The sequence below is a fragment of the Mytilus galloprovincialis genome, chromosome 14 (assembly GCF_965363235.1).
Source record: "Mytilus galloprovincialis chromosome 14, xbMytGall1.hap1.1, whole genome shotgun sequence".
In the NCBI taxonomy this organism is placed as follows: domain Eukaryota; kingdom Metazoa; phylum Mollusca; class Bivalvia; order Mytilida; family Mytilidae; genus Mytilus; species Mytilus galloprovincialis.
The window spans coordinates 33,619,469-33,629,104 of NC_134851.1; the positions used below are offsets into that span (position 1 = coordinate 33,619,469).

General features: G+C 31.0%; 1 long non-coding RNA gene across 1 annotated transcript; it reads right to left on the reverse strand.

Moving 5' to 3' along the window:
* Positions 1–3,337: 3,337 nt before the first annotated feature.
* On the reverse strand, positions 3,338–6,499 carry LOC143059517 (uncharacterized). The gene is made up of 4 exons (XR_012973498.1): positions 6,386–6,499; positions 6,181–6,219; positions 5,924–5,962; positions 3,338–3,507 (listed from the first exon to the last, which is right to left on the reverse strand). It is a non-coding gene; the product is annotated as an uncharacterized LOC143059517 (long non-coding RNA).
* Positions 6,500–9,636: the final 3,137 nt, after the last annotated feature.

A 9,636-nucleotide genomic window follows, 5' to 3' on the forward strand; every position in this document is an offset into this window, starting at 1 on the left:
TTTAATGGCAATGTTAAATATAACATTAACATGACAGCTTTACATGACATGACTACAGTACAAATAAATGCACAAATACTCATTACAACAGGACATTTTAAACATACTAAGTTTAACTTTAACTTTAACGAGAGTTAAAATCATTCCTCAGTAAAGGACCTAAATATCGTCCCCCGTCAATTATTAATTGGAATGAGTGTCGTAATATCACCCACGACTCACTCCATACTTACTGTATGAAATGGATAAAACGGGAAAAAGCTGACAAAAAATCTTTGGACTCTTTTTTTAATTCAGTAATGAAGATAGTTGATATACGTATTCAACATTTATAAGAACATTTTACTATTAACACTAACCACAAAAACCTATTTCTCGTATCAAACATAAACTAAAAGAACTAGCCAAAAAATTTGTTTTGTCCCGGCTGATATAGCTGTTAATAATATTATTATTGTTTGACGTAAATTTTACATTGAGGTTCTGAAAAAAGAAATCACCAATTCACCAACATTCCAACTGACTCCATTTTCAGAAAACGACATCTGTAACAAACATAAACTTTTAGCTACCGCTTTACAAGCAGAGCCAAATACAATTAAAGTCCCAACTATGTACTGGTTTCCGAAGCTACACAACACACCTCACAAATATAGATTTATTTCGTCTTCAAGCCATTGTTCCACTATTAAATTGTCTATTCTTCTTACCAGCACACTTGGTACAATTAAAAATCTGATAATAAATTGTTCAAATAAGGCCTTCGAAAATAGTGGAATTAATTACTTTTGGAGTGTCAAGAACTCGTTGGAAGTACTTGATAAATTGCATGCTTATATTGGTGATTTTAAATCTGTTCAAATTTTGATTTTTCTACCCTGTATACCACATTGCCTCACATTCTCATTAAGAAAAAATTCAAACACCTAATTAAATGGGCATTTAAAAAGTCAGAATGTGAATATATATGTTCAAACTCTTTTAGGTCATTTTTTAGTAGCAATAAACAAAAAAACTATGTCAATTGGACATGCTTTGATACTTTATATGCCCTTGAATTTTTACTAGATAACATTTTTGTTCGCTTTGGGGATTCCATATATCGTCAGATTATCGGAATTCCAATGGGGACTAACTGTGCACCACTTATTGCGGGCCTGTTTTTGTATTTCTATGAGTTACAATTTATGACAAAAATAAGCAAGGACCCATCGAAACAACATCTTATAAACAAATTTAATAATACTTTTAGATATTTGGATGATATTTTGGCTCTCAATAATGACGACTTCAGTATGTATATTAAAGAAATTTATCCTGTTGAACTTACTTTAAATAAAGCTAATACTAACAATGACCACTGCCCTTTCCTCGATCTTGATATCTATATCACTAACGGAAAGCTGAATTCTAAAATTTATGATAAAAGAGATGATTTTTCATTTCCTATCGTTAATTATCTCTTTTTAGATGGTGACGTTCCCTATTTTAATTTTAGTTTCTTGTGTACAATTTGCGGGAATTTCTCGCTACATTGAAGACCTGTTGGTGACCTTCTGCTGTTGTTGTTTTTTTATGGTCGGGTTGTTGTCTCTTTGGCACATTCCCCATTTCCATTCTCAATTTTAAGGTACCAGGCTTATAATTAAATACACCATACGTGCGTTTCGTCTACAAAAGACTCACCAGTGACGCTCAGATCAATATAGTAAAGAAAGCAAAACAAGAACAACGTTGAAGATCATTGGTGACCACCTTGTTTATGATTGTTGTTTGATAGTATTTATTATGATTGTTATTTGATAGTATTTATTATGATTGTTATTTGATAGTATTTATTATTTTTTCTAATAATTTGCATTTGGTATTTTGTTATTATGCACGTTTTAATTAGTTGACCATCCATGTAGACGCGTAAAAGCACAACGGATTGGTCTCAAGAAAATTGACTTAAACTCTTTATACAAAAAGAAGATACAAATGACAAAACATTCATAATTATAAGTTCCCATATATAGTCTTCAACAATTAGCAAAGCAAATACCGCATATTCAGATATAAAAGGTTCTGAACTAACAAATGTACACAATTCAATCGAGAAAACTAACGGCATAACATAAGTACCAAACAAATGAAGGAAAACAAATACGTAATTACATAGCTATTAACGACTACCACTGAATTACAGGTTCTTGATCTTAAACAGGCACATACAAAATGTGGTGTGGTTAAACTATTTTGAATGCGTTAGCCCTCCCCCAAAATGGGCCTCCGATTCGACAGTACAACATAATAAAAAACTATAAAATCAGTTGAATTAGACTTAACCAATAAGATGAATACAAAAAGAAATACATCTTAAAAAAACACAAAGTGTACGTGTGCGTGTATTTGAACTTATACATCCCAGCACAAAATGACACAATGTACAGTAATAGAGTTATCGCAGTTACTGATAGTTTTGTCAAAGCCAAACCGAACTAATAAACAATCATGAGTCTAAGACTAAATTATCAATCATTACACATCCAACATCCGATTGATATAATAACAAGGATATTATGGAATATGCATAATGATATTTAATAAAAAAAAATCATGTGGAAGGTTGTCACAATGTTATCTTTATTTTTGTATTATTTTGTTTTCAAATCAAAACTGCGTTTTTTTAGAACACGATAACTTTGTTACTTCCTTACAAAAGACGTATGTTGTCTGTTTTGCACTTTGTACAGTCTTGTATTTTATTTGACATATTCCGAAATATGTACCAAATGCTCATATTTTTTAGGTGTTAACACGTTTGAAGCAAAATCAAGAAATGTTGAATGGTTGATGATTATTAAAAAATGCAAAGATACCATTACATTATATAAATATAAAACTAATGCAATAATCTATTGTACAGAATCTTCCTATCACGATTGGTCTCTCTTTGATAGTATGTATTTTGTAATTTTCTTGATTCAGCTCATTGTTTTCTTTTGTATTTTACAAGTCAGTGATTTATGAGACTATCCATTGAAATATTTAAATATTTGGAAGTATCTTTCGGCAAGCTAGGTGGAAATATTGTCGTGTTTTGATAATTGCTTGAGACGATGTTACTATAATGATGCATATCGATATCACAAGGATTTATCGCTTGATACGGATTTTCATAACCGTCACCAGCTTGTTTTATTGAAGAGCTGTCATCAGAGCTAACAACATGAACAACATCGCCCCTTAATACATTATCAATACTTTCGATACTGCTTGATGCATTATCATTATTCAACTCTGCATTGTTGGCTGTATGATCAAAAATAGCATTGTTATAATTCAAAGTTTCGACTTCATCATAGTTGTCATCTGGATTTATGTGAAGAATCTTCTTTGCGGTTTTTGCACGCTTTATGTAGCAGAAAATATGTGAGCATCCACATAATAAAGCTGTTCCTGCAGCTATACTGCCCATTAATATCCAACAATACCCATATACATATGTAGATTTAAAATCATCGTCTGAAAATGAATTTAAATACAAGTGATTAAATCAATTATTTTGCGTACTCGTATTTATTACTAATTAATCATTTTTGTTATCAAATGACATTATGCTGCAATTTTGTTTGAATCAGACTAAAATACTTCAAGATTTTTGTTCATTATATAACAAATCATAATGTGTGCCATTATTCACATTGCAAATACTTGCTTTAAAGAACACGTTGCATAACATTACAATATGACTATGATTCGGATGATTGTAAGTAGAGGACGACACCAAAGTCTATTTTCCAGTCTTAAAATAGCCTACCATACGTTACAACAAAATGCATTATGGTGGTATTTATACTTTTCGTTAGTTTTGAATGTAAGATGTTTTATAAAAAGTAATTAACTTCTTATCAAAACAATAAATTGCATATATCAAGAGTCAAACATGAAAAATAGGTTGCAAAAAGTAACAAAAGACGACGAAAATTGAAAGACGTTCACGAAACCGTTCTTTAAAAACTACACGAACTAATAAATGATATTTTGATTTGACGTACGTCTGATCGGTTAATTTGAAGTTGATATGGGCATAATCACAAAAGAGGGACGAAAGATACCAAAGGGACAGTCAAACTCATAAATCTAAAACAAACTGACAACGCCATGGCTAAAAATGAAAAAGACCAACAGAAAAACAATAGTACACATGACACAACATAGAAAACTAAAGAAAAAACAACACGAACCCCACCAAAAACTAGGGGTGATCTCAGGTGCTCCGGAAGGGTAGGCAGATCCTGTTCCACATGTGGCACCCGTCGTGTTGCTTATGTGACTACAAATCCGGTAAATAGTCTTATTCGGTAGGTCACATTCATGAAAGGGAAGGGGATTGTAGTTACGACGTAAGGAACATATCCGATATCATTTGTGAAACGGTTATTCCATAACGGTCAGCCAACTCGTGATGGCGTCCGTAAAATTTACGAAGGGATGATTTCAACTTCACCATTTGGAACTCTTGGTTTAATAACTTCCTTTTGAGCAGTAACCCTCTATCAAGAAAATCATGATAGGAAATGCAAGCACGGGAATATCGTATCAATTGGGAGATATATACCCCGTATGCAGGTGCTGCTGGAATGTTGCTACTTAGAAATGGAAAGTTCACAATTGGAAAGCTGAAATCATCTCTTTTGTCGTAAAGTTTTGTTTTCAACCGACCCTCATTGTCAATTTCTAGATGTAAGTCAAGATATGAAGCCGACTTAACTGTATCTCTAGTATCCTTTATCTCCAATTCGATGGGATAGATGCGTTCCACATAGTCACCAAATTTTGAATTGTTTAGTGAAAGAACGTCTTCTATATAGCGGAAAGTAGAGTTAAAGGATATTGCTAACTTCTTATCTTTCTTCCTAAGAAGTTCCTGCATGAAGTCAGCCTCATAATAATAAAGAAACAAGTCGGCAAGTAGAGGGAGACAGTTTGTTCCCATTGGGATGCCGACAGTCTGTTGAAAAACACGTCCTCCGAACGTTACAAATATGTTGTCAATCAAGAAATCAAGCATCTTGATAAAAATAACTACATTACATGTGTATTTCATTATAATACGTTATCATGATTGGCTAACAGAAATCTCCAGTCATTCTGAAATTACATTCATTCTAAAATGAATTGTAACATGCATGATGACTTTGAATTTCACCATTAAGTGCGCAGGTAAAAACAAAAGAAAGCAACTTGATAGAAATCGTGTTTTCATTATCCTAGCAAAAAGGAAATGTAACTATAAGTATTTAATGCTTCTTTTTGGTAATTTTATAGGGTTGTAAAAGAGTTAGCCATGCGTATTTTTTTAGAATCAAGCGCTGTCGCGATTAATACAAAGCATACATCGGTCCATACTTTTATACCCCAATAAATTTACATAAATAATTCATTTTAAGGATTATCTATCCCATGACTAGATTGATTTATCATGTTTCTCAGTATATGGCAAAAACTTTCAGATTTTGGGGTCTAAATGCTCAACAACTTCGTATTTTAATTGTCTTTTCTAACCTTTTTGAATAGCGCATCATTGATAGTCTTAAAAAGACGAAACGCATGTCTAGTATTCAAAATGGTAATCCTCGTTTTTAAGATTAGTTTACTTATGACTTCTTGCAATATTTATATTGTATTTTACCTTGTATTTGCAGTGTTATTTAATTTCTTTGACATATCATTTGTTTTGATGTTTGATTTCATTCCTAACGTGTCTCATCTTTTAAAGATCAAATAGCAAAATGTGTAAACGATGTTGCACAACACACAGACGAGTGAATGAAAAAGTTATGATAAAAGGAACTGTATTTGATTTGGATATAATGATCACACATATTTTTGTTGTTATTTTGACAAGTTTTTTTCTAATTTAAGCCATGACACTCACGTGATAAATGGTCATCTAGATTGGTTGTCGTGTTGTTCACTGAAATAAGATTTCAAGAATTCTTAAAAGTAAAATAACAAAAAATTATCGAATACTATTTAAAACAAATATGTCAATTATATCATATGTATCATGTATACATATATTATAATATACATTTAAATGTTATAAAGAAAATAAATATTGGAAGTACATAAGTAAAGTTTTTAATTATTATCAATGTAATTAAGTGAGGTAATGTTACCCTTAAAACTTACCTGATAAAGTGACAACTAATGTGCTTGTTGAAGGTGTATCTGTAATAAGAAATAAGAAAGCATGGTAACGGGAAACGACAAGAACGCAACAAGAACAATGAAAGAACACCAATCAACATAACAAAGATGCCAGTTAATTAAGATATATGTTATTATTATCATCATTGATATAACTATTCATGAAAATTCTAGCTTTACAACTCACCCACAGAAGAGTCAATCGATGGACTGGTTACTCTGCTATCTGTAAATCGAATTCAGAAATGATAAAAGCAACATAACGAATTTCAATACCATGAGATATTGATTGATTATGCACATTGTATGTAGTTCGTCTCATTTTGATAGCACTTTAATAAATGGTATCCTACAGACTGAAGATATATTTTCAAATGCTGTGTCAAATGTTTCTGCAAAAGCGCCTACACTTATCTTATTTAAAATGTTGTTATTCATATGTAGAAAGTAGCTACAGCATCTTTATCAAATGTAAATATACAAAAAACATGATTCCAGATTATCCTTCTTTCTAATAATAAAACCAAATATTTTAATTCTATCGAGCATGCAACATTTTAGTGGAATCGAACAAATAACGACACAAAAGGTAAACACATGTTTTTCATTAATTTTCCCTATTCATCTGATACAATGTAACTGCAATTAGTTTTGTTTTTATGCTGTTTAAATTTAGATACAGTCGGGATTACATTTTTGTTACCATTAAAACTTTGGTAAATCTATTCAGATATTTTTAAAACAAAACCATGGTTCTTTTACTGCTAAACTTGTGCTGGTTTTAACAGTCAATATGGTATAGAAAAACCTTTTATGAAATTATTAACATTTTTTTTGTTTTAAATAGTCATTATCAGCTACTTCTAGAGTAAGGCTGCATTTTCCTAAACAAATTGCAAACAATAGTGATCTAAAAAGTCAAGTATATTAATTTTCTTCAACTACTTACACACGAAGGAATTTGTACATGTGCAAGTATCGATGTTCTCGCCAGACATGCACGTTTTAAGAAAAAACATCAAAAGTATATCAATACTCTGTAATAAACCAAACCTATAACAGTGCCTCGTGTGCTAAAAAGATTGTTAATCATGAAGGTTAATCATGAAGCCTTTAATTTATTTACAAATCAAATCGACACTGATGAAGTGCCCATTGATTTGCAAACTGCAGAATTATCATGCATTTCGAAGACAGGTTTCACATACAATCAAAAACATATGAGCATTTTGGGAACTTACGCCATTGTGACACATGCAGAAAACCATCACTCGAAATAAACACACATTAAAACAAGAACTATCTTTAAATTTGAGTATATGTTTAAAACTATCATTTCGATAACCTTCAGAAGCACAAAGATACCATTTAAATAACGTTTTCTCTGTTTGTGTTCAGTATTTTCGGTCCTCGTATCTTTCTGTTTACATTTACCAAAACCCTGCGGAAATTTCACATGCGTAGGTGCGTTCTAAAAGTCATGTACGTTCGTACAACAAAGTTTACATTAAAAATTATATAATTGTCCCGAATAAACAGCTGTCACGGATGCAAAGAGCTATTGGAGAAACAATTATTTTAATAAAAATATAAATCTTTGTAAGATCTAGTTCAAATATTTATAGTTTTTTAGTATTCTGTTGCCATAGTTAAGCGTCCTTAAGTTCAAAGGGCATAAACCGGAACTATACTGACTACGTCGGAAAAACATAAATGATATTTAAAGTAATCTGTATACTCACTTGTAAGAAAAACCTTGTAAACATGATTGTTTGTTTTATGATTTTCAACGTATTGACATTTGTATGTCCCTTCATCATCAATAGAAAATTCTTTTATCATCAAATTACATGTTCTGTTTTTGTAACTTCCCACAACATTAATGTTTGAAATGTTCAACTTTCTATTAACACGAAATCCTTCTGTGTATGGAATTAATTGTGCTTCATTACATATATTTGTCATTGACTACGACCTATTTGGTCCAACCCAGTTTCCGTTTGTTTGACTAATGCATGTACAGTTTAGAATAATTGTATCACCACTCCTGACAAATACTTCTTGTTTGTTAGCTGTATGATATTAAAAAAATCCTTTCGTTTATACAAAATTCATACATGTAAATATCGTTGAAACAAATTTTGTCATTGTTCCCTGAATAAGTTTTATGCAGACTGTTTTAATCATTTCTGCAATGTAATTGTGTACAGTTTAAATCATAACATATTATTATTATATTAAAATAATGGTTTGTGTACATATGACCGTAGCGTGTTATAAGCTTAGAAACTGCTTACACTCTTCAATTTTGTACTCTATTTGGCCTTTTAAACATTTTTCGATTCGAGCGTCACTGATAAGTCTTTTTTAGACGAAACACGAGTCTGGCGTCAATATAAATTTTTTATCCTTGTATCTATGATGACTTTATATGCTATAGACTGTTTTGTGGGCCTCAGTTGTTGATTTGGGGTTTTTGTTACAGTCTTTTATATTTTAACTACCCCTTTTTTTATTTAGTAATTGTTTAGGAGAAAGATGAAATGCAAAAACGAACAACAGACAATACAAAATCAAAGATAAAAGAGAAACTGACAACAGTATGGCAAAGAACGAAAAAACAACAAACAGAGTTTTATTTACAATTATCTATCGATGTAAATATCATTCTAGAATCAGAATGATGCCCAGCTCTTTTATGTATAGACCTCTTTTTCAATAGTTCTTGACTTCCAACCAACGTCATTTAAGTCAAAATGTGGAAAATATTAAAACTAGAGAATGATTGAGTGTTTACTATATGGAAGATGAAAAAAAGGACAAAATATATTTATAGGACCAAAAATTGTCGGAATTATCAAAACAAATACTCATGTTTACGAAATGAACAACATCCCAATATTTGAGTCAAAGTCCTTTTCATATGGCTCCATTTCTAGACAATTTTTAAGATTTGAAAAATTCGTTTTAACAATAGTAATATAGCTGAAAGTTTTCAACCAAAGCTATGCATTAATTAATATGCATTCGATCCGATATTATCTAATGTGCATGCATAGATTATCATAAAAAAAGTCCTGCTCATGGATATTTACTGTATGATAGGATTTCAACGTTACAACAGCTACTAATTTTACAGATAACCACTTAAACTTTATTACCTATTACTTGCAAAGCTTCAATGAATACAATGATAAATTTCCTTCTGTCCCACATCTTTATAACAACAAAAAATCAGTGTACATTTATTTCGTTATAGTTCAAACAAATGGTAGATATTATATTTAAAGTCTTTCTCAAATCATCAGGTTTAAACTAGCTAAATGAAATGTATGTAACAAATTTCAATTCAAAACACTCTCGGGTCTACAATTTTGTATGTATCGAAAGCATTTCAATTTCCCTTTTCCGTTATTCCTCTCGGAAACAATAGAAAAA